The sequence below is a fragment of the Orcinus orca genome, chromosome 2, assembly GCF_937001465.1.
Source record: "Orcinus orca chromosome 2, mOrcOrc1.1, whole genome shotgun sequence".
Lineage (NCBI taxonomy): Eukaryota > Metazoa > Chordata > Mammalia > Artiodactyla > Delphinidae > Orcinus > Orcinus orca.
The window spans coordinates 197,353,423-197,377,356 of NC_064560.1; the positions used below are offsets into that span (position 1 = coordinate 197,353,423).

The window sequence follows — 23,934 nt, forward strand, 5'->3', positions numbered from 1 at the left end:
TTTGAAAAGATATATGTACCCCAATGTTCACAGCAGCACTATTTACAGTAGGCAAGACGTGGAAACAGCCCGAGTGCCCATCAACAGATGATTGGATTAAGAGGATGTGTTTTACACACACACACACACACACACACACACACACACACACACACACACACAATGGAGTATTACTCAGCCACACACACACAAAAAGAAATACTGCCAATTGCAGCAACGTGGATGGACCTAGAGGATATTATGCTTAGTGAAGTAAGTCAAACAGAGAAAGACAAATACTATATATCACTTATATGTGGAATGTGAAAAACAATACATATGCATGTATATGCAAAACAGAAACAGACTCACAGACACAGAAAATAAACTGTGGTTACGAAAGCAGGGAGGGACAAATTAGGGGTATGGGATTAACAGATACAAACTACTATATATAAAATAGATGAGCAACGAGGATTTACTGTATAGCACAGGGAATTATAGCCATTGTCTTGTAATAACCTATAATGGAATATAATGTGCAAAAATACTGAATCACTTTGCTGTGCACCTGAAACTAACACAATGTTGTAAATCAATTATATTTCAATTAAAAAAAAAACCACCCAAGAAAAGCAAAAAGGCATTTGCATGAAGATGTTCACTGCAGTGTGAGTCAGACTCTGAAAAACAGACCTCGACCTTTACTTCCAATGGCAGGGGGATAACCGAGCTGGTAACGAGCCACAGGGAAGCAGAATTTGGAGGCTCTTCCAAATCAGACCCGGGCGGTGCCCGAGCCCCCTGGTGACCCTGCCGCGGGAAGGTTTTCCTCCAGAGTCTGTGACTTGGGTTGGTTGCACTACAGTTCAGATATGTCAGTTTCACTACTCCAGAGTGGAAACTTCAGGGGTTAGACCTGTGTGTGTGTGTGCATGTGCGTGTGTGTGTGCATGTGCGTGTGTGTGTGCACGCTTCTTAAACTAGAAAATGGAGATGGCTAATGAAACATGACAAAATGAAAAAGCAGAGAGCAACCGTGGTCGTGCCTTTGGCTGCGGTGGGCAGAGAGCAGACAAGGCAGCCGAGCGCAGCGGAGCAGAGGGGGCGGGGTCAGGCCGGTGCTGCTTCCTCCTGTCAGCATTGACTTCCGTGCTTAATGCTCGTAACTTTTTTTAAGGTGAAGAACCAAGAAAGCTGCCCCCCGTCTGTGCTCAGACTTGTGAGGTTGCCTCATACTTCCCATCCCTGCCAGATCTCCTCTGATCCCTCCTAGGACCTCCCAGAGCCTCAAGGGGACCAAACCCTGCTGCCCCTCTTGTACGTCAGCACACCCTCACCGCTGCCACGGCCCCATCAGGCATGTGGGGAGGGGAGGGTGGGAGCAGGCGGTGGCCAGCTGGAGGGGCCTGGGGCTCACCTCTGGGGTGCGGGGTGCACCCCCAACTGACGACACCTACTATCCGCCCAACCCGTGCTAAAGGCATCTCCTCGCCTGCCCCCAGCTGCCCTCTCCAGGCCTGCGAGCTCCTTGCCGGGAGGGGCGGGTTGACTGTCCCCAGCTGGCAGCCACGTCCTCCTGGTCCTGGGGTCCCAGGTGCCCTCCCCTCTCTCAGGACGCCTTGAACCAGTCATCACCCTGGGTCCTGGAGCACGGGTTGGGGATGAGGGTTCAGGCAGGTGCTCTCTGGGGTCTCCTTCCTCCATCTGACATTCGAGACCTTTTTAATTCTAAGGGAGACTGATTAGCCCCGAGGGAGAAATGGAAGTGACCTGTGTGGGCTGCTCCCCAGAGGCTGCCGAGGATGGGGAGTGAGGGCGTGAGACTCGGGAAGCTCTCTCTGCTGCTCTGCACCCTCCGTGGGGGGCTCAGGGAGGGATCCCCATGCCCCCCCCCCCGACTCGCTGAGCGCATGGGCTCCGGGGAGGTGGCAGAGGCAGCTGTGCGTTTCGGGACTGCAAAGCAGGAGGTGAGACTTGGACACGGAATCGTTCAGGACCTGTCAGCTGCAGACCTGCCTAAGCTCATTGTCAAACGTGAGGAATGAAGGGTCTCTCTCAGGCAGGCGCCGTCAGGTGGAGAGATTTTCCTGTGGCCTCCAGTGACCTTGGCATGGCCAGCTCCCGTCGCTGCCTCAGTGAGTAGCTCCGGGAACTCCCCGGGAACGACATTTCTGGCTCCACTGGCCCCTCTCCAGGCTGGGAGCCCTGAGGACACCTGGGGATGTCCCGGCCTCCTCTTCTGAATGGCACATGCACCATCAACTCAGCCTCCAGGGTGCCCTTGACCATCTGCCTCTCCCAGCCGCGCAGCCAGGGCCCCAGCTGAGGCCACGTCCCTCCCACCCAGACCACCTTCCAGGTGGCCACCAAGGTCAAGTCTCACATCTATTCTGAGCCTGGGCCAGCAGCCTAGACCTCCACGCTGACCATGCCGCTGCCCTGCCCACAGCTCCCGGGACCCAGCAGCCTCGGGGTTCAGCCTGAGTCCACGGCCCTCTTGAATCGGCCCCATCCCCCTCTGGCTGCACCAGCGGCTCCTCCTGTGGTCCAAACATTCAGGCCTTCGCATCCCCCACCCCACCCTACCCTCCACTGCCTGGCTACCTGTATCCCTCGGGAAGCACAGCTCACCTGTCCTCTCCTCCAGGAAGCCTTCCCTGACCACCACTCTCATAGAACTCCCCATCCTCTGTCCTTGTGACCCCCACCTCCACCCCAGTCTAAATGGGTTTAGTTCCAAGCAGCAGGAATGCGAGTGAAGGACGGATGAGTAGATGGCCGTGAATGAGTGAGTGAATGAATGAATGACTATATGGATGTGTGAGCTTAGAGATGCCTCTGCAAGGCTTGGGGGTGGGCGAGGGTGCAGCTCACCAGGCCATTCTCCCCACGGCCCCTCGTGACAACGTGGGCCTCTGTCTGACTCACTTCCTGATGCCCACCTCCCCTTCCCAGCAGAAAGCAGAACAGAGGTCTCTGGGGCTTCTGGCAGGGCCGTGGCTCCGGCCCCCTCCATTTCCTCCTGTCAGTGTGGGCGTCCTCCTGTCTCCCCGGCTCAGGGTTGGGGGGGGGATTAATCACCCTGGAAGGCGAGGCCCAGTGGCTGGAGAGGAACGGCGGGGAGAGTGACCTGGTGTTGCTTCCCCGGGAAACTGAGGACACGCGGGGATGGGGGCTGCGTCCCTGGTGGGGTGCTAATCGCTGCAGGTGCCCCCTCCCCTGCTTCTGCAAGGTCCCCGTGAGCCTGTGCAGGGCCCCACCCGCAGGGCGGCCCTCATTAGTATTCCCTGCACGGGCGCCTGCAAAGAAATGACTCACACTCTGATTGACTAATTTGAAAGTAAGCTGTTTTTGCTGCAAGTGGGAAGGTTCAGTGAATCTTAAGAACTAAGCGATGGAGATTTTATTCCTCGTTCTAGACCTTTCCTTCTGTTGGGAAGGCGGCTCTGCCATGGCCTCTGCTTATGACAATAGAAGCGTCTTTTGTCGGCTCACCTTCAGTGGGCGTGAGTGAGACTCCGAGTCTCAGCTTAGCTCCCACCTGCTCTGTGGCCTCGGCGAGTTACTTAACCTCCCCAGGATGCCAGGAACAGTGTATAATGAGGATAACTCCGGAGGAAGCACCGCCGCACACAATGTGCGTTTTGTGGGGCGGGGACGAGGCCCAGGCCTGCAGAACCAGGGTGAGGCTCTGGCACGTCCCCGCCTCCTGTGGGCTGGTGGGCTGCAAAGAGGGTGTGCATTTCCCCACGTGTGCGGGGCTTAGGGTAGCCTCCCATTTTACTGATGGGTGATTATCCTCCCATTTTACTAATGGGGGGCCAAGAGGCACAGAGAGGTTAGGTAATTCACCTGAGGTCACACAGCTTCTATGTGCAGAAGGTGGGATTACAACCTAGGCTGTCGGCTGCAGTCTGTCTTCCCAGTTCAGGTCACCCCATTGAGCTAGAGAGGGGGACAGGGGCTGGACCTTTGGAGCTGAGGGATGACTTTTATCTTTGTCCTGTGGCAGGTGGGGTGTGAGAAATCAGACCTGAACACACTGCAGGAAGCAGGAAGGCCCTGGAGGAGGTGACTGAGGAGTGGAGGTTGAAAGCAGAAGTCGGCTGGGCCTGGGTGGTGGCAGAGGAGGCAATGACATGGTGAAATTCAAGACACGCCTCCAAGGTGGACCCAGTGGAACCCTGGCATGCGTTAGGGAGAAGATGAGAGAAAAAGTGGTCAAGGGACTCTTGAGAGTCTGGTTGAACACCTCATCTTTAGGACTCCGACCCCCTACCCTGAATTGCCCACACCCAGTGGGCCACCTGCCTCCCCTCCCTGGCTACCTTCATCAGACACACTGTCTAGGTGTACCGTCCGTCTGTAGCACAGAGGGGGCAGCCCTGGCGAGAGCGACAGCTGCCATCTCCTCCCACGCCCTTCCATCTGACCTCAGAATGGGGAGGCACAGAGACCGAAGAGGTCAGAGTAGGAATTCTCTGGATCCTGGGCTCTCAGGCCACCGAGTGCGACGCCCTCTGTTCGCTCCATGACTTTGGGAAAGTTTGTCAAACATTCCCTCCTCCAGGTCCCCACCTGCACATGGGAATCCTACTGACCGCTGATTATCATGTGATTCTTACTCTTTGCACCTTCTTAGCCCTTTCAGGGTTCACAGTCACACACTTCCTCCAGGGCTGAGTGAAGGGATGGGTGGGCTGAGCACTTGGGACAGGCACAGAGGAGGCATTTGATAAAGGTTTGCGGTGATGTTTGTTTTTCCTTACTCGCTGTGTGTCTTTGGACAAGCGGCTCTGCCTCTCTGAAATGAAGCTGTTTTGTCTGCAAAGCAGTGATGACACGGTCCCTGTTTCCCAGGAAGGAATTCGGGACGTCTTGACTAGGTGGCTCATGGAACACTCTTGGCGTGGTTCTGGCCCCTTTCACGGGCTCCCTCAAGGCTCGCTGTGATGATGATGAAGTGGCAGAGCTGGGACTGGCTTTGCAGCGCCAGCCTCCTCTGCAGCCACCTCACCTTCCCCGGGCAGCACCTTTTACTCTGGCAGCACGAGGATGAGCAGAAAATTGAAAAACTTAATCAAACTAGCATATTACTTTCCTAGAGCCTCCCGCCACCTCTCCCCTCCACCGAAACACAAGCCAGAGATAACACCTTCCCAAATAGGTTTACTGAGGTTAGCCCATTACAAGTGCGGACATGCCCGGACATAAGAGAAGACTGTGAGTTCTTAATATCCTGCCCGGCATGCAGAAGGAATAAATGAGGGACGGAGGCGAGACAGCCCCGACTGCAGACACTCTGTCGTGTCCTTTGGACATCCATCAGCCCGTGTGTCAGGCAGTGTCTCTGGCCGTGGGCTTGGGAGATATGGTCACCATACGATCGAGTCAGATGCGTCCTTTCAAAGACAGATCTGCTTAAAATTCATTAACGTAGACAACTCCACCACAAGAAGCGATCAATTCCTTGAACTCTATAATCATGCTCCTCATAGGAATCTTTTTGCCTTAATGTTGGTTAAGCTAATAAAGGCTGTTTGGGTCCACTGGAAAGAGAGGCACGGGAGGGCACAAGGCAAGGAGTCTGGCCTTGATGTTCTGCAGCCAGCTCGGACCCAATTAGTTCCTGGTGCCTTTGTCTCTGGAGTGAGTCATTCATCACATCAGCCAGGGCTGGGGGCCTGCTCAACCCCTGCTGGGCGCCGGGCTGGGGCCAAGGGTGCCGAGCAACCCAGAAATGGTCTCACTCACAGGAGCTGCGGTTAACCAAGGAGGAGATCTGGGGACAAGCGTCTGGGATCGCTCTTGGTGATCTCATTCTGCACGTGGCCATAAATCCCATTCCCTCGCCGATGAGTCCTGAATTTATATCTGCAGCTGGGACCTCCCCACTGAACCCCAGACCCTGCTATCCCAAGGCCCACCCTGTATCTCCACCAGGATGTCTAATGAGCATCGTAAACCAGCAACGTCCGAGTGCAGCCAGACCCATCTCGAGTTCTTCCAGCGGCTCAGGCTGCAGATGGAGGGTCCCTCTGGGACTCTTCTCTGACTCTTACATCCCACTTCCAGCTCGTTGGGAAGCCCTCCGGGTCCTGCCTTTCGAGACCAGCCAGATTCCAGCCGTGTCTCCGGGCCCAAGCTGCCTGCCCACAGCACCTGGATGATCGTGGGAGATCCTACCTGGTCTCCCTGCTTCTGCCCGTGCCCCTCCCCCGATCTCAGCCCGACAGCTGGAGGAATCCTTTGCACATGTAAACCACAGGAGCCTTTCCTCTGCCCAAAGCTCACCAAAGGCTCCTGGGTTACCCACGTCTCTCTGAAGCCCTCCAAACTGCCTGTGCCTCCCTGGCCTGACCTGTTACTCTCCACCCGCTGCACTCCACTGCAGCCACCACAAACACCCGGCCACACTCCTACCCCAGTGCCTTTGCACTTCCGGCCCCCTATCTAGATGCTCTTCCTGGGTCTGTACCCAGAAGTGAGGCTTCCCTCGTCACCTTGTCTGAAATTGTACCTCTCCCTGAGCTCTTTCCGCTAACCCCAGACGCCACCAGCAGAGTGTAAGAGCCACAGAGCGGAAGGGAGTGGCGGGGGCTTCCGTGTGGTCCCTGCCCTGGAACACTGTGGGCGCTCAGGAAGTACGCAGGGAATGAATGAATGAATGAGTGAATGAATGAAACTTGTCTCTCTCTCTCCAGAGGGCTGCTCCCTGCCCCCTCATCAGGGAATCAAGCTCTTGGCTCCATTTGGAGACTTCTGGTCGTGGCTCTTTCACTGTGGTGACATCCTTTCCCGCCTGACGAGTCGGACGCTGGCCCCCATCTGACCTGTCCCATCTGCTGCGTCCAGCCCTCGTCATGCCTGGTGTGGACTCTGGCTCAGTCAGCCACCCACTCTCCGTGCCCTGGCTACATCAGCCCCCGCCCCACAATTCCCTTCTGGAACCTTCTATTCAACTATTCCCCTTCCGGTCCCTCTGGATACTCCCTCCTCCCGGCTCTCCCTGGGAAACCTCAACTCATGATCAAAATCTCTTTCTCTCACAGTATGGACGTTCCTTAAAAAACTAAAAATAGGACTACCATATGACCCAGCAATCCCACTACAGGGCATATACCCTGAGAAAACCATAATTCAGAAAGAGTCATGTACCACAATGTTCATTGCAGCTCTATTTACAATAGCCAGGACATGGAAGCAACCTAAGTGTCTATCAACAGATGAATAGATAAAGAAGATGCGGTACATACATACAATGGAATATGACTCAGCCATAAAAAGAAACAAAATTGAGTTGTTTGTAGTGAGGTCAATGGACCTAGAGTCTGTCATACAGAGTGAAGTAAGTCAGAGAGAGAAAAACAAATATCGTATGCTAACACGTATATATGGAATCTAAAAAAATAAAAAGGGTTCTGGAGAACCTAGGGGCAGGACAGGAATAAAGACGCAGACGTAGAGAATGGACTTGAGGACACGGGGAGGGGGAAGGGTAAGCTGGGACGAAGTGAGAGAGTGGCATGGACATATATACGCTACCAAATGTAAAACAGATAGCTAGTGGGAAGCAGCCGCATAGCACAGGGAGATCAGCTCGGTGCTTTGTGACCACCTAGAGGGGTTGGTTAGGGAGTGTGGGAGGGAGACGCAAGAGGGAGGGGATATGGGGATATACATATATGTATAGCTGATTCACTCTGTTATAAAGCAGAAACTAACACACCATTGTAAAGCAATGACAACTCCAATAAAGATGTTAAAAAAAAATAAATAAATAAAATAAAATCTCCTTCTCTCCCAACCTGCTCCGATAGCATCAGCCCCCACCCCATGGTCCAGATGGAAACCTGGGGACCCTGGGTGCCTCCCCACCCACGGCCCTGCTCCCCCTTTCCTCTGCCCCCTCCTCTGGACTCCCAGGCCACCGCTGCTTCTTAGCCACTGTCCATCCAGCCTGTGAACCTGCCCCTCCCCTCGTACCAGGCGGGCGAGGGCAGGGCTGCAGCTTGTGGGTTGGAGCGGGCATCCGTGTGGCCCAGTGCCGGTGCTGCTGGGGTAATGAGGTACCACTTATGCATTCGACAAACCCCATTAAGACGAGCAGGAGTACAGCGTGGCCTCGGGGCATGTGCAGCGAGCCTGGAAGCTTCCAGGCGTTGCGCCTCGCGTTCTCTGTTGATACAATTCAGTTCGATCCGCTTAACAAACATTTACTCAGCGCCTGCAGCCGCATGCAGAGCACCGGGCCAGGCCCTGCGGGAGGCTCCCCTCCGCCGCTGCCCCGCCTCTCCTGCTCCGCCTGCGGCTTTGTTTCTGCTCCCCCGCTTCCTCCGCCTGACCCTGTCCTCCCACCCCCGCCTTCCCTCCTGTCTCCTCTGCCCCTTGGAGGCGCAGCCTCTCAGTTCTCACACTCAGCCTCACACGGGGGCCTCTGATGGAGGGGGCGGCAGGAGGAACCGGCTTCCTCAGCGTCCACGGGACTGGTGGCCATGCTGTGATGTCCCAGGAAAGGGGCATCCAGGCCGGGAAACCACCTGGTCCAGGCACACAGAGGGGAGCTGGGGGGTGTCCAGGCGACTGGAACATGCAGGACCCAGAGAGCAGCAGTAACCACAGTGATCCCGTCACCAGCCGCTGCCCCCAGCCCTACACTGTCCCAGTGCTTTGACAGTGCATGTCTGGGGCACATATGGGAAACTAGGCCAGGAACACATGTGGCTGAAGGTCGTGGGCCTGGAATGCGGGGCTAAGGATTGGAGGGAACTCCCGTTCATCTCCGCCTCGCCCCATGGGCCTGGCTCAAAGTCAGAATAATAAAAATGTAAATCAACCCAGACCTCAGGCTTACCACGCTCCAGGCACCCGTCCAGGCACCTTTGCATGGATACAAACTCCAGAATGCTGCCAAGGAAGGTGCCGCTTTTATCCGCATTTTACAGATGGAGAGATGGAGGCACAGAGAGGTTTAGTAACCTGGCCAAGGTCACACAGCTAGTGAGTGACAGAGCAGGGGTTCAAACCCTGGGAGATGACCCAAAGCTGTTTGTGATGTGAGTGAGCAGGCTGAAATGGTCCCCACACACCTCTGACAAGGGGGATGGTGACGAGTGGTGCTGGGGCAGGGACAGAATCTCTTCTTCTCAGCTTGCCCTTTGGCCCGATGATGGGGAGAAGCGAATTCTCTCAGCCATCTGTGTTCATTCATTTGTTCATCCACCCATTCATTCATTCACTCATTAAACATAAAGTGAACCCCGAGCCCTGGGGACTCAGGGAGAACTTAGACGCCGCCCTGCCCTCACTCCTGTTGCCACCCAGACACAGGGCTCCAGGAAGCAGGTGGCGTGATGAGAGAGTGACCCTGGAGGCCTGTGGGCCGCGAGGAGGAGGGGGTGAGCTGCGATGCAGGCAGGAAAATGAAGCCGCTCCTTTGTTCCGTCTCGGGGGGAGGCTCAGAGCTAAGCCGCCCTGGCGGGGGTGGGGCGGGGTGCAGGGTGGAGGCTGGCGCAGACACCCTATGGCCCACACTCACCCGCCTCTGGCTTTGTTTTCCGTTGCCTCATCTTCCTCGCCCACTTCTGATTTATCCGGCTGCTCTGGTGTCACTTCCTAAGCCCTCCTAAAGCTTCTGCAAAATGAAGCGGGGATAAATAACATAACTGCCGCCAGCCTCGGCCCGGTGGGACCGCCGGACCTGCCCTCAATCCCAGGCACATCTGCCCAGAAGGTGACCAGAAAAACTTCGAACGTAATTGTTCCGAGACTCGAGTTTTCTATTACGGCCAGGAGACTGAAATTGTTTCCCTGGCCACGGCTCACCTCTTCTGTCACCCAAAGTTCTCCAAACCGAATACCAAAAGAAAAAGCATGTCCTGGAGGAAGTGAAATTGTCGAACAAGAGTATTCAGCCTGGAAAAACTGGCCTCCATGTCCACTGGCTTTGCCAGTCACTCTTTATCATTAAGATGAACGGTGAATTCGTTCATCTTCTCCATATTTTTGTCCTTTGTTTTATAGCACTTTTCCCTTCACTCTCTAAATAAAAATAGCTGCTTGACGCTGAGTTAGAGAGTGAGGGGGCCCCGCGACCCCCCAGCTCACATCTGGAACACAGAGCAACTTTCAACGCTGTGGACGGTTTCTCTCCAGATTCTTCTAAAAGATGAGAGTTCTAAACTCTGACAGTTGGTAAAACTGGTCACCCGCCCGCCCACCCTTCCCAACAGTGTGGCTGTTGATAGATTCAGGGCAGCAAGGCCAAGGTGAGGGTTAGTCCAATGCCACCTGTACTCCCTTAAAAAGCTCTCGCTCTTGACAGTTCTGTCCCTGGTTATTTTACCATCAAGCGTCTCTCACATCAACACGTCTTCGTAAACACAGCTGCAAACTTAACATCCAGGGGTCAGAAAGAAGGGCCCCAATCGCCAGCGCCACTTTTACCTCACGTCAAGAACCAGAGCGATGTCACGCCCGGACTGGTTAGTGGAGGGCTAGGTGGCATTAACCGGGGCGCCCTTTGCAGCCTCGGCCACCCCTCACAGACACATCAACGGTGTCTGACGTTCAGGGCTTCTCAGCAAGTTACCGTGTTGCACTGTCTCCCCCCACGTCCCCACGCGGGGAGATTGTGGAAATGACCTTGAAGGCAGCAGTAGGTCTTTGATCTGCAGAGTGATTGTGCTGGGACCGTGCTTTCCGCTGGGCTGAGCAGAGTCAGGCGCTGTTTAGTAGCAAAACCCTCTGGTGTTACTCCTTTCCAACGTGCATGACCGGCTTGTAAATATCACTGCCAGGGGCTGGTTTCTTGCAGTTTCTTATTAAAGAAACTACCCAGGTTTTACCAAGTACTGGGTTCATTTCTTGGATGCTTCTAAACCCGCGTCCGAGAACACCCTCTGCTTTCAGGCGGCTGCCCCTGACTGTGGACTTGGCTGTGTTTGGAGGGGCGGCTCTGGGAAGAGCTAGCGCTTAGCCGGCACCGACTGCGTGCAGGCTGCTTCCCAGCGCCATGGAGGGAGGAATTCATCTAGTTCTCCCCAGCATCCCATCAGCTGGGGACCATTTTTTTTTTATTGAGGTGAAATTCACATAACATAAACTGAACACTTCGAAAATGAATAATTCAATGGCATTTCGTACATTCACCATGTTGTGCACCATTGCCTCTACCCAGCTCCGGAAGGTTTTTATCACCCCAAAGGGGCCCGCATACGCATTAATCCGTCAGTCCCTGTTTCCCCTGCTCGCAGCCCCTGACCGCCGCCCATCTACTCTCTGTCTCTGTGGACTTGCCTATCCTGGGCATTTCATACAATTGAAATCATACAATATGTGGCCTTTTGTGCCTGGCTTCTTTCATTTAGCACGTTTTCAAGTCCCTTCCATGTTGTAGACTGTGCCCGAACGTCATTCCTTCTTATGGCTGAGGAACTGTCCATTGAACAGATGGGCCACATTTTGTGAACCCATTCATCTCTCAGTGGAAATGTGGGTTGTTTCCACCTTTTGGCTACTGTGAAGAGTGCTTGCGTGTGTATTAGTTTGGGGGCTAATCCTCATCATCCCCATTCTGCAGATGAGAAAACTGAGGTCCTGAGACGTTCAGTGACTCGCCCTACCTGCATGGGACTGGAGAGGGATGGCTTCGGGGTCGCCGTGGAGAGGGGGTCATGGCCACGCAAGTTTGAATATTTTCATCATTCGCATCGTATTTTCCCTGCTTTCAACCTTTCCCTTCACGTTCCATTTTTAATCCGTGACCCTTGTTCCCATTTGAAACACCATTTAAGACTTTATAATTCAAAAAGATGCATGTACCCCAATGTTCATAGCAGCACTGTTTACAATAGGCAAGACATGGAAGCAACCTAAATGTCCATTGATGGAGAAATGGGTAAAGAAGATGTGGTACATATACATAATGGAATATTACTCAGCCATAAAAAAGAATGGAATAATGCCATTTGCAGCAACATGGATGGACCTAGAGATTGTCATACTGAGTGAAGTAAGTCAGACAGAGAAAGACAAATATCACGTGATATCGCTTATACGTGGAATCTAAAAAATGGTACAAATGAACCTATTTACAAAGCAGAAATAGAGTCACAGATGTAGAAAACCAACTTATGGTTACCAGGGGGGAAAGGGAGAGAGGGATAAATTGGGAGATTGGGATGGACATATACACACTATACTATATATAAAATAGATAACTAATAAGGACCTACTGTATAGCACAGGGAACTCTACTCAGTACTCTGTAATGACCTATATGGGAATAGAAGCTAAAAAAGAGTGGATATATGTATATGTATAACTGATTCACTTTGCTGTACACCTGAAACTAACACAACATTGTAAATGAACTCTACTCCCATAAGAATTAATTAAAGAAAAAAACCCAAAACAGTGCACTTTGAAAGGTAAACCAAAGCTGCTTAGAGAATCTCCAAATCCCATCGTGTCGGTTCTCCTGTGTCATTGATGTGTCTCACTGGCAGGGGCAGAGGCCTGACCCTCAGCAGGAATGTGTGTGTGAGTCCCAGAGGCTGATGCAGGTTGGGGGCTGGGGACGGGAGCCCCGCTGCCTGGGACTCAGGAATGTAGCGACGCCAGGGCATCCACAGTCAGTCCTGGGGGCAGGGGCACTTAGCCTTCTTACTGGGTGGGCGAAGCCCCTGCCAGCAGCAGCAGCAGCAGCAGCAGGTGCTGCCTGTTGGAGGAAGGTCCAGTGAGGGTGGGGCTCCTCGGACTCTGAAAGATTCCCCCATTTCCTACTTGGGAAAATGAGGCACAGATAATGCAACTCGCCCAAGGCCACCCGGCCGCTCAGTGGCAGAGCTGGGATGGGGGCAGCTGGGATGAGGATGGGGACGGGGGCGTGTGGGAGCCAGGGGCTTGCGGGGGACCCAAAGTCCAAAAGGCATGGGGTCCCCAAATGACAAACTCGTCTTTCAGAAACAACATGAGCTGTGTAGACACATGCAGGGTGTGACGAGACTGGTTCTCAGTCTGAGATGGCTGACTGGCCAGAGCTACAGCATCACCTGATATCGAAAGCAGATATCGTGATATTGATATTGATGTCCCGGGTCCCACAGTGGCACCGAGCTCTCCAATCCCTCCGGCCTTCAGCAGAGCACGTGGCTGGGTGACGTGGAAAAGCAGGACGGCACCAGTTTTGCTGTGGCTGTGACTCAGCCCCTTAGAAGAGCAAAGTGTCATGACCTTCTTCCCCCGGAGCCTTGGCATGAGGGATGTTCTGGAAGGTACGTCCTCAGCCCCGTCCTGCCCACCCTTCTGCCCGGGAGCCAGGCTGTGCTTCTCTCGTCCCTCTGGGCTGCGGAAGTTCAGAGAACCTAGGGTCACGCAGAAAGCCTTTCCAGTCCCCGGAGGCCTACTTTGTTTCTTTAACAGCTTTATTGAGACAGAATTTATGTATCATAGCAATTACCATTTTAAGTGCGTAATTCAATAGTGTTTAGTAAATTTGCAGAGTTTTGTACAACCATCGCCAGAATCGAATTTTAGAACATTTCCATCACCGAAAAGAAACCCCGAGCCCTCCTAATTTTGTATCTTCACTGTCGGAGGCTTTCCTCTCCGCTCTGAGTAACGACGGACTCTCGGTGTGCACTGTACCCCCTACCAGGTCCTGTTCTGCGGGCTAAGGACACATTCAGTAACCGTCCTGGCAGCCATGCTGGGCCGGTCCTGTTATCATCCGCCACTTATGCCCACGGAAGCGGAGGCAGGGGAGTGGCTGAGTTCCCTCCTGTGTGGCTTGAATGGGGCCTCCCCCGAAAGCTGTGTCCACGTCTGAAACCTGAGAACCCGTGACTGTGGCATCATTTGGGGAAAGGGTCTTTGCGGATGTAATGAAGTCCAGGATCTCGAGATGAGATTATCGGGGTGGGGGGGCCCTAAATCCAATGGCAAGCGTGGGAATAAAGGAGACCAACCAGATGGGAAAAGCAAAGGCTGTTCTTTCGGAGCCGCTCGAGCCGGGGGGTCAGCACCCCTGCTTACGACTGGGGAGCCTCACGGGCAGGCGGAGGGGGAGCTTCACGGCGGGAAAGGCAGGCTCCTGACCCGACGGGGCTGCTGGTCTGGGACGGTGGGAGCAGCTCGCTGGAGGAGGGGCTCCTAGGTGACCCGTTAGGGGGCGTACTTTGCTCTCTCTGTTGGGTCCCAGCGTCATTGCTCCTGCCTCCTGCTGCTCTGACTTCCTGCAGGCTGGCTTCCTGGGCTGTTTACTGCAGGGGAGGGCTCGGCTTCCCGGGCAGGTGGCTGCAGGCTGTGGGTCGGAGTTCTGTTTCCATGTACCGTCTGGCTATTGTTCCTCTGTGCATTTGGTCTCTCCACTGTCCTTATAGGAGACCCACAGACGAGAGACACAGAGGAGGAGACAGAGACTGGAGTGATGCAGCCACAAGCCAAGGAATGCCAGGAGCCGCCAGAAGCCGGAAGAGGCCAGGAAGGATCCTCCCTGGGAGCCTCCGGGTGGAGCGGCCCTGCCGACACCTTGATGTTGGATTTCTGGCCTCCAGAGCTGTGAGGGGAGACATATCTGCTGCTTTTAGCCACCAGGTTTGTGGCAATTTGTCACGGTAGCCACAGGAAACAGATACACTTACCGAAGATTACACAGTTGGTGACTGCCCTGTGAAGGCAGGTGGATGGGGGGCAGGGAGGACAGTGGACGGGCGGGGGGACTCGGATTCCCTACAGGAACCGGGCAACGGGGCTTTGTGCTGGTTTGAAGTGGGAAACCTGGGGCCACGGGTCTCGTTAATTCAATCTTCACTGAGATCCCTGGGGACCTTGGGCTCGTGGACTCTGAGTGTTGCCCTGACTAAACATGTCCTTCAAGCAGTCCTTGGCCCTGTCAGAGGTCCCCCGGGAGACGCCCTAAGCCCATGTGCCTGCAGGAGCCCCTTGCAGACTGTCAGCCCCCAAACGCCAGGACCACTCAGGCTTTCCACTGTGCTGATACCCTAAGAGTTGAGGGAAAATGCAGCTGTCACACCTGTGTCACCATTGATGGCCTTGTTTTATTCTTCCCCTCACTCTGTTCCAGACGGCTTTAAAGTGGCTTAGGAAGCAATGACACCCACACAGCAATTTCACTTAGAGGGAGGCAGGGAAACTGGGCAGGGGGGGAAGGAGTGGGAGCTCAGAAGGCAGTGTGAGCTGTGCAGACCTCCACGGGCAGGACACAGGGTGGGCACCGAGCTTCCAAGTAGCCAGAGGGAAGAGGGGCTCATGGGCAGTGTGAGATACCAGCAGAGAGAGGGCTAGGGCTGGACAATGGTGTAGGGCCACAGCGCTGCTTGGGTCAAAAAGCCTCAGGCTGGACCCCCTCTCTCTGCTGGGCTGGCCAAGTCTGGCCTGGGGGAGGGGACAGATGGTCCATTTTTGTTTACCATTGTTTTTTCCCTTGGAAAGCTCTCCCTGCTCATCATGGAGCCCCACCTCGCCTGCAGGGGTGAGGGTGTGACTTGAGAGGCCCGTCAGAGTGGGTGAGGAGAGAGATGCACGGTTGTGCGGGGGGGGGGGGGGGGGCAGGGGAGACTGTGAGCTATGGTGACAGTGTAAGTGGGAGGAGGCTGTCCCGTCTATCTTCCAGGACTACCCGGAGGTGGCCATCTGTTTCAAGAAGGAATGAGGCCAGGGCCCAAGGGAGAGCAGGGTTGAGCAGAAAGGAAAGGTGATGGGATAAAGATAGAGTCCCAGTGACATTCCTCTTGCTCCTGGATCCAGCCATGCCTGACATTCATCATCTTTCCGCAGACCTCCCAGTTAAGAGGGTCAACAAGGTCCTCATAAATTTCTTTTACACAGATTGCTCTTGCAAGGAACAACTTGAGCTCTGCAAGTATCTCACATGAGAAGGATGGGGGTGAGGGAGAAGTACTCTTCAGGTGACTGCTAATTCCTGTTTCTTTCTTTGATGGTCACTGGGCTGTGATGGGCCCCAGCTGTGCTCCCTGAACCTAGGATACGGTGCCCCTCATTGGCCTCACTCCATGGATAATGGGCTGACACTGGTGGTTTTCTTCTGGCATCAGTACTGCTGAGGGTTCACTGTGGGCCAGGCACTACTTAGGTGTGTTTTGGGGGGGGCGCCTAGAGTAAGGACGAAGACAGACAGGTCCTGACCCATGGGGCTCACAGACCACTGGGCAAGGGTCACAGAGACCCCGCAAGAACACCGTGTGCCCCCTCCCCCCGAGTCAGGCCAGGGAGGCTAGCTAGTGCAGAAAATAAGAATATGATTTTTTTCCATAGAAAATATTTTGTTTCTTTGGCAGGACACAGAGGAGGAGAGAATCTAGGTATTTCTGAAGCATTAATGTTTTGTTTTTAGCTATCTTCGGTCCTTCCCCCAAAGCAGTGTTTCTCAACCTTGGTCCTTGACATCTGGGGCCGGATCACCGTCTGCCGTGGGGCTGCCCTGTGCACTGGAAGGCATTTAGCAGCGTCCCTGGCATCTACCCACTGGACGCCAGTAGCATCCTTCCCCACTCCCAGTTATGACAAACAAAAATGCCTCTAGGCAGTGCCAAATGTCCCCAGAAGGGGGACAAATTCGCCTGGTTGAGCGCCTCTGTCCTCTGCATTCACAGCTCAGACACTGGACGATACAGTAGAGAAGGGGCAAGAAAGAAGTTAATTTGTGTGTGTGTATGTGATTTCTTTTATTGTAGTGAAATATACATAATATAAACTTTACCATCTTGACCATTTTAAAGTGTACTAGATTCAGTGGCATTAAGTACTTTCAGGTGTTATACAACCAACACAATTACCCATTTCCAGAACTTTGTCATCCTCCCAACCAGAAGCCCTGTCCCCATTAAACACTAACTCCACCCCCTGCAGCCCCTGGCAACCACCATTCTACTTTCTGTCTCTACGAATTTGACTATTCTAGGGACTTCATTGAAGTGGAATCATTTAATATTTATCGTTTTGTCCCTGGCTTCCTTCAGTTAGTATAATGTCCTCAAGGTTGTAGCACGTGTCAGAACTTCGTTCCTTTTTAAGGCTGAATAATATTCCATTGTACAGATAGACTACATCTTTTTTTAAAATTATTTATTTTGTTTTATTTATTTTTGGCCACAGTGGGTCTTTGTTGCTGTGCACGGGTTTTCTATAGCTGCGGCGAGCCGAGGCTACTCTTCATTGCGGTGCACGGGCATCTCATTGCACTGGCTTCCCTTATTGTGGAGCAAGGGCTCTAGGCACACGGGCTTCAGTAGTTGTGGCACGCGGGCTCAGTAGTTGTGGCTTGCGGGCTCTAGAACACAGGCTCAGTAGTTGTGGCACACGGGCTTCCTTGCTCCGTGGCATGTGGGATCTTCCAGGACCAGGGCTCGAACCTGTGTCCCCTGCATTGGCAGGCAGGTTCTTCACCACTGCACCACCAGGGAAGCCGCATATAGACTACATCTTGTTTATCCATTCGTCCATCAAAGGCCATCGGGTGCTTCTCCCTTTTGGCTATTGTAAACAGTGCTGCTGTGAACAGGGGTGGAAAATGATCTTTTCTTCAAGTACCTGCTTTCAGTTCTTTTGGGTATATACTCAGAAGTGGAATTACTAGATCATATGGTAATTCTATGTTTCGATTTTTGAGGAACCGTTGTACCGTTCAGAAGTTCATTCTTGACTTTTGAATTTCAAAATAGACTTTGGAGGTTCACTTGTAGAGGCAGAAGGAGAGCTTGGGGCAGGTATGTCATGGATCTTTAAGATCTCGTCCCCCCCACCCCGGGCCAGAGCTGCTCATTCTGTCAGCCCCTCCCCCCACCGAAGTTCCCAACCTTGGGAATGGGATGTGGGATGAGGGGGGTGGCACTGACCTGAGGGCTGGCTTTGCCACCCACAGGGTGGGTCCTCAGAAGGGCTGAGTTGTAGAAAAATAAAGTTATCCTTCTTGTGTTCCTGAGCCTGTGGCCTGAGATCTGTACCATTACACTGGGCCCCAAAGTTCTCCACCGCGGAGCGTGACTACAGTATTTTTAGCCTGGAAATGTCTGAGGATGGGAGTCGCCCAACACCTACATGGGCCATAAAATAATTTCCATAAAGTGGCCGTGGAACACCTCTCCTGGAGCCCTGCGAGTGCCTGAGAGCCCTCCAAGATCAACATGGCCCCCGAGGCCACCAAGGCCCCGAACAAGGAGAGCTGCTGTAAGGGGCCAGACGGATGCCATAGGGAGCCCTGTGCGGGCCACCTGGAACAAGGCTGCAGTCTCAGGCCTTCTCTCTGCAGCCCTCTTCCCTGGGGGCTGAGCGGTGGCAGGACCAGGTGTTTGGGAGGAGCCGATAAAGGCCGCCTGTCTGTCCATTTGGGCCCATGTTGACCCCGGAGGGACTTCAGTGGCCCCGGCCCCGATCTGGTCTCTGCGATCGTGAGTCACTCACAAGGATGGGGCCGGCAGAGTCCAGCAGCTTTCTCAGAACCTCAGGTGATGAAAGTGGCGAGCTGCCCAGTTCACAGACGAGGAATCTGTGCTCTGAGGGCGCAAAGCCAAGTCGGCAGGAACCTCAGAACTGCCCCAGCCGAGCCCCTGCCCTCACCAGCTCTGCGCCGGGGCTTGGCGTCCTGTTTGCTTACTTCTGGGTCGATTTCTCTCAGTGCCACAACTGTGAAAAGAGCCCAGGGGAGGCTGGGGTGGAGGCCGGGGAGGGGTCTGGGGAGGGGTGGGCGGCAGCTCCTGAAGACCCTGGGCATTTGGCCTCTCAGGCAGGTGTTTGATGAGGCTGGGCTGTCCACCCCCACCCCACAAAGCAGGGTGACTTTGAAGTCACCCCAAAGCAGGGTGACTGGCCTGTGTGTCCTGGGGAGAGGCCCTTAACCTCTCTGAGCCTTTGCGCCCCTGGACACTTGGGGACTGCTGTGAGGCAGGGCGGTTGTAAGATGAAAGGGGACGATGCAGGTGAGCCTGGCACTGGGTGAGTCTGCAGTAAGCGTTGGGTGGGGGGCGCTCTGGGGAGGTACCAGCATCAAGCTGTGAGTGTGGTGTAGGGTTGGCAGTCGGGGAGGGAGTCCGCGTGGGTCTCCGAGGGAAGGAGGACTCTGGCAGTTTTCTGGAGCCTGACTCCACCACGGGAGGGGACCGGGCTCAGGGGGTGGACAGGGAATTCCAGACCTGAGCTGATGCCCCCCGGCAGCCCTCCGGTGGCCCCTTCTGATGCCACCGTGCAGTGCCAAGGGACACGGGAGCCGGCGGCTGAGCACATGTCCTACCTGCAGCCCAGGGGTGCAGGAGCTGAAGGGCAGGCAGGGCCAGCTGGAAGCAGCGTCACTTTTGACCCAACAGAGCAGGTTCACCCCACGTGGGCACTGACTGCAGCGCGAGGGCCAAGCACCCTCAAGCAGACGCGAGAGGCAGAGGCCGGTCTGCGGTGAGATGCATGTGGTTGATCTGAATGGATTTCAGGGGGCCGGTGTCCACGGCTGGGCTTTCCTCACCACAGGGTGAACCGACATGGTGGGTTGAATCTGCTTCAGGGGGCTGGGCTGAGACCCCAGGGCACCCGAGGTGCAGGCCAGCTTTTTGCCAGTCCTGGGGCTCAGGTGTCCACACAGTCCCTGGCACCCTCCCTGGCAGAGCGGGGAGGAGGAGGCTTCAAAATATTGTTTGCAGAGCTGACTGAGGCGTGGCTACCCCAGCTTTCCGGAATTCCCCAGGGTCCTGGGAGAACAGACAGAGGGAGCACGGGGTGGGAATCTCTTTCCTCTGATGTCAAATGGAGACCAAGAGAGGTAGGGACTTCGCACCTGGTGGGTTCCTTCCTCCTTCCCGGGAAGTGGGAACAAATCCCTGCCCTGCCTGCCGATGGGATGGCTGTGGGTATCTGATGAGGTATGAAGCTTTGCTGGTGGTAACGTGCTAAATAAATGAGCAAATCACTTGATAAACGACAAGTGCTTGGAGAAAAATAAAGCAAGGAAGTTGACGCATCACCGAGAGGGTAAATCTGACCAAGACCTGGAAGAAGTAAAGGAGTGAGCCGCGTGGCGATCGCGTAAAGCACACTCGGCAGAAGAATGAGCCCGTGAGAGGGCCCGGGAGTAGGGGCTTAGGCTGGTGTCCGAGCACCAGCAGGGGCGCCAGTGCGGCTGGAGACGAGAGAGAGGGAGGAGAGAAGGGCTGTCAGGCGACAGGTGGGGCCTTGGGGGCAGGTGGGGGAAGAGCAGATTACATGGGGCCCTGGTTAATGCCCCCGAGGTGTTCTGGCTTTCACAGGCTTGCCCTGCAGGGGAGAAGTTGGGAGTCTGTTGCTGTGATGCAGGCGGCAGACGCTGGAGGCTCAGGTGGGTGGTGGCACAGAGAGGGTGAGAGATGCCTGGATTCTGGACATATTTTGAAAATAAAACCAGCAGGACTCGCTGATGACTTGGATGTGGGTGTGAGAGGAGGGCCGCCAGGATGCCTCCGGGCTTTGCACCCAGAGCAATCGGAGCACGAGGTGGGAGCTCACCTCGTGGGCCCGTGAAGGTGATGAGGGGGTGGTGGAGACACGGGGATGGCCAAGCTGGACCAAGCGCACCTCCAGCTTCCCGGGCGATGGTGGTGCTTCCTGTGGGCACCCAGAGGGCAGCTGGGAGCCTTCCAGACCCGGTAAAGCCGTGGGACCCATCTCACATAACATGTTGGCTGATAAAGCTTGAGACCGTATCCCCTCTCCATGAGAGTGTGCGTGCACTGTCACACTCACACACACACACTCACATCTGGGTCCTCGATGTATAAATATTGACAAGGTTCCTGGAGTCTTGTGTCTTGCTCTTTATAATCATCTCTATCTTCTACGTTTTCTGAAATGAATACATATTGCATCAACCCCGAAAAAAGCCCTATTGTTTTCCTTTAAAAGATTTCCATCATCTTAGATAGAGAGATTCTACTTTTGAAAGGAATTCATCTGAAGTATGAGAGTACCATTAGGTACAATGACACCGTGTCCGAACTGCCTCTACTAATCAATGGTAAAATGTTCAATCCTAAATGTCTCCAATAAAAAATTACCAGCCAACTGTGCTGCAAACCACACAATGAACTATTATGTAGCCATGGATACTTTCTCTCTGTTGAATTTGTATAAACAGAGGGAAATATTTCTGTATGGGAACCATCAAGAAACGAGATTACAGATGAAGTCGGATTCCCGGCATGTGAAACCAGCCTAAGAGAAAATGAACAGAAAAAAGACTGGAAGGAAATGCTTCGGTGTCAATGTTTTCTGTGTAGGGAAACCATGCTTTTTTTTCTTCTTGATTTTCAGCCTTTTCTAAAATTGTCTTTAAGCAGCATATATTCCTTTCAGGAAGAAAAACAACTCCAAGTTACTTTCATTTTAAAACTCCTACTCCATCTTCAAAGCCCATTAAAAGATGTCTTGATCCCCACACCTGCAAGGCGTCTTGTCCTGTCCGTTTTGCAGGTACACGGGGAGTCAAGAGGTGTCTGGATTCATCCTTCCTGCCCTCACAGAGCTTCGGGCCACAGGGGCAGCCAGTGGAACCGGAGGTGACTGCCACCACTGGGGCTGCCTCCGAGTGCCACGGGCACGTGGGGCACAGCCCGAGGACGCGGCAGGGGCTGTGGGAGCTGGGAGTGCCCCTGGCAGGGCCCAGGCCTCTCTGCCCTCAACTGGTCACCTGGTCCGGAGCCTCCCTGAGGTAGAGTGCGCGTCAGTTACTGGCCGAGGCCTCTGGGTGGCTCCACCTGCCCTAGGCTGGGAGACTGTCCCTACCCTGCCTCTTACCCCTCCCAACGGGCTCCTTCCCGGAATGTGGAATGTCTGTCCTCCCTAGCGGCGACAGCTGAGGGCCTGAGAGCAACAGGGCTGGGGGGGCCTAGAAACATCTCTCTCCTTATTCTATTCAAGGTGGCCCTGTGGGGCATCAAGTGACCCCTGTGCACCCCAAATCCCTGCATGCTGGGAAGTAGGCTGGAAATATGCTCCGCTTCTGTGCAGAGAAGTCCAGGGATCTGGGACGCGTCACCGCGGGCGGGTGGGGGGCGGCGGCTGGACAAAGGTGGAGAAATCCAGCTCACTTTGGCCGCGGGCAGGGTGGATCCCAGGCCGGGCAGTGGGCTTCTCTCCCCTCCTCCCCTCCCGCATCCCTGTCGCACACTTTGGGGTGGCCACTGGCTTCTCCCCTCTCTGTCCTCCCACACATCTGCTGACCGCTGGGACCGACCTGGGAACCCCTCCCGTGTGCCCCTCCAGCCAGTGTGGCCAGACCCGAGGTCGTCATGACGCCAAGGGAGCCGTTTGGCTGGGCTTTGCGCGGCCTGATGGGAAGTTTTATTGACCAGGCCCTGCAGTCTGGGTTTTGTCTAACGCAGCTGTCTGTGCGTGCTCCCGGGAGGGGTGAGAACATCTAGCCACCTGGCTGCGCTTGCTGGGAACGGACGTCAGGAACAGTAACTGGAAGGCCTGGGCCTCCACAGGGGCCTGGCAGGGGGAGAACAGCTCCACGGGGCCCCGGGGCGCCTTCCCGCTGCACACAATTGCCAAACTCCGTGACCCGTAAGACAAAGACCTCTCTTGTCACTGTCCCCGTCCTGGGCCTCGGGGTTACCCCTGGCTGGGTCTGTCGCCCTCCAATCCCACCCCCCCAGCGTCCGCAGGGGCCCATGGGAGTGTTCCCCGCCGCCCCCCTCCCCCGCCCCGCCCAGCCTCCGCCGCCAAGGCCGATAGGGATGGGCGACCGGGAGAAAATAATCCAATGCATTGTCATCTTAATGCTTGCGCAATGAGGTGTGAAATTCTGTGTTTCCAAAATTTGTTATCAGCCGTGCGCTCCGTCCTCCCGAGCGGGGCCGCATTCAGGAAATTCGAGAGAAGCGGTGTGACTTCTGTGACATGAGTTATGACACGCCTGCGTCTCCATGGCTGGGAGCACTCGGGCCCGGGAGGGATTTATCACTCCAGGGAGAGCCTTCAACAGGCTTCATTAGGCTGAAAATGATAATGAATATCTTCCCCTAACCTGTTTTCATTAATTATGGCTTCCCTCTTATCTTCTTGCCACACGGACCACCCTTTTCAGAAATATACACACACCGGCGAGAGAAACGGGGCGGCTGGCAGGGAGAGCAAGCATCCCCTTCGCCCCGGCCCCCTCCTCCTCCAGCAGGGGGCGCCGCGGGCTCGCCGAGAGCGGGGTGCTGGCCAGGACAGGGCGGTTGTGGGGACCTCCAGGGGGACGCTGGCAGTGGCCAGCTAGACGTGCAGGGAGGAGAGCCAAGCCTTCTGGAAACTTCCAGGCCCTCACCACCTCCTGGATGGTCCCCCAGCCATGACTGATGGTCAGGCAAAGGCAGGCCTTCTCCAGCCATGTTTTCCGCCTTTACTAGCTGAAAAGCAGGGCCGTGGGAGCTCAGGCCTTTAGCGGGGGGAAGAGGGGCCTGCGCTGCAAGGGAGCGAGAGTTGGGGGCAAGGCCCGGAAGTTACTCCGACTTCTAATTCGGGGCACCTGCCTCTGGGTCTCTGACTGACGGACGAGGCTCCCAAAATAGCTGGGCACGGCGGCGCCCTGGCCTTCCCTGGCGCAAGTTTGTCCCGCTGCCGGGAAGGCCTCCCCCTCCCCTGCATCTGGCAAACTCACTGGTACCCTTCGAGGCCCATCTCCAAGGTCACTTCCACTGGGAAGCCTTCCAAAGGCTCTCAGGCCTGCCTGGGCCACCCAGGCACTCTCGTGGCTCTGCCGGTGGAAGAGGGTCCCGGGCTGGCCCAGCCCTGGGCTCCCCAACCAGCTCAAGGCTGTGCCCTTCTGGGGGCTCTGGGTCAGCTGTGCCCTCCTGTCCCTCTGGGCGCCACTGGCGACCAGCTGTCCCCGGGCACTTAGTTTGGGCACAGCAGACCTAGGTCGTTGGTCCTAATGTCGTTTCCATCTTGCAGGTCAGGACTCAG

General features: G+C 55.0%; 1 long non-coding RNA gene across 1 annotated transcript; it reads left to right on the plus strand.

The window, feature by feature from the left end:
- The first annotated feature begins 1,398 nt into the window (after positions 1–1,398).
- On the plus strand, positions 1,399–4,750 carry LOC117195817 (uncharacterized). The gene is made up of 2 exons (XR_004475751.2): positions 1,399–2,117; positions 3,995–4,750. It is a non-coding gene; the product is annotated as an uncharacterized LOC117195817 (long non-coding RNA).
- Positions 4,751–23,934: the final 19,184 nt, after the last annotated feature.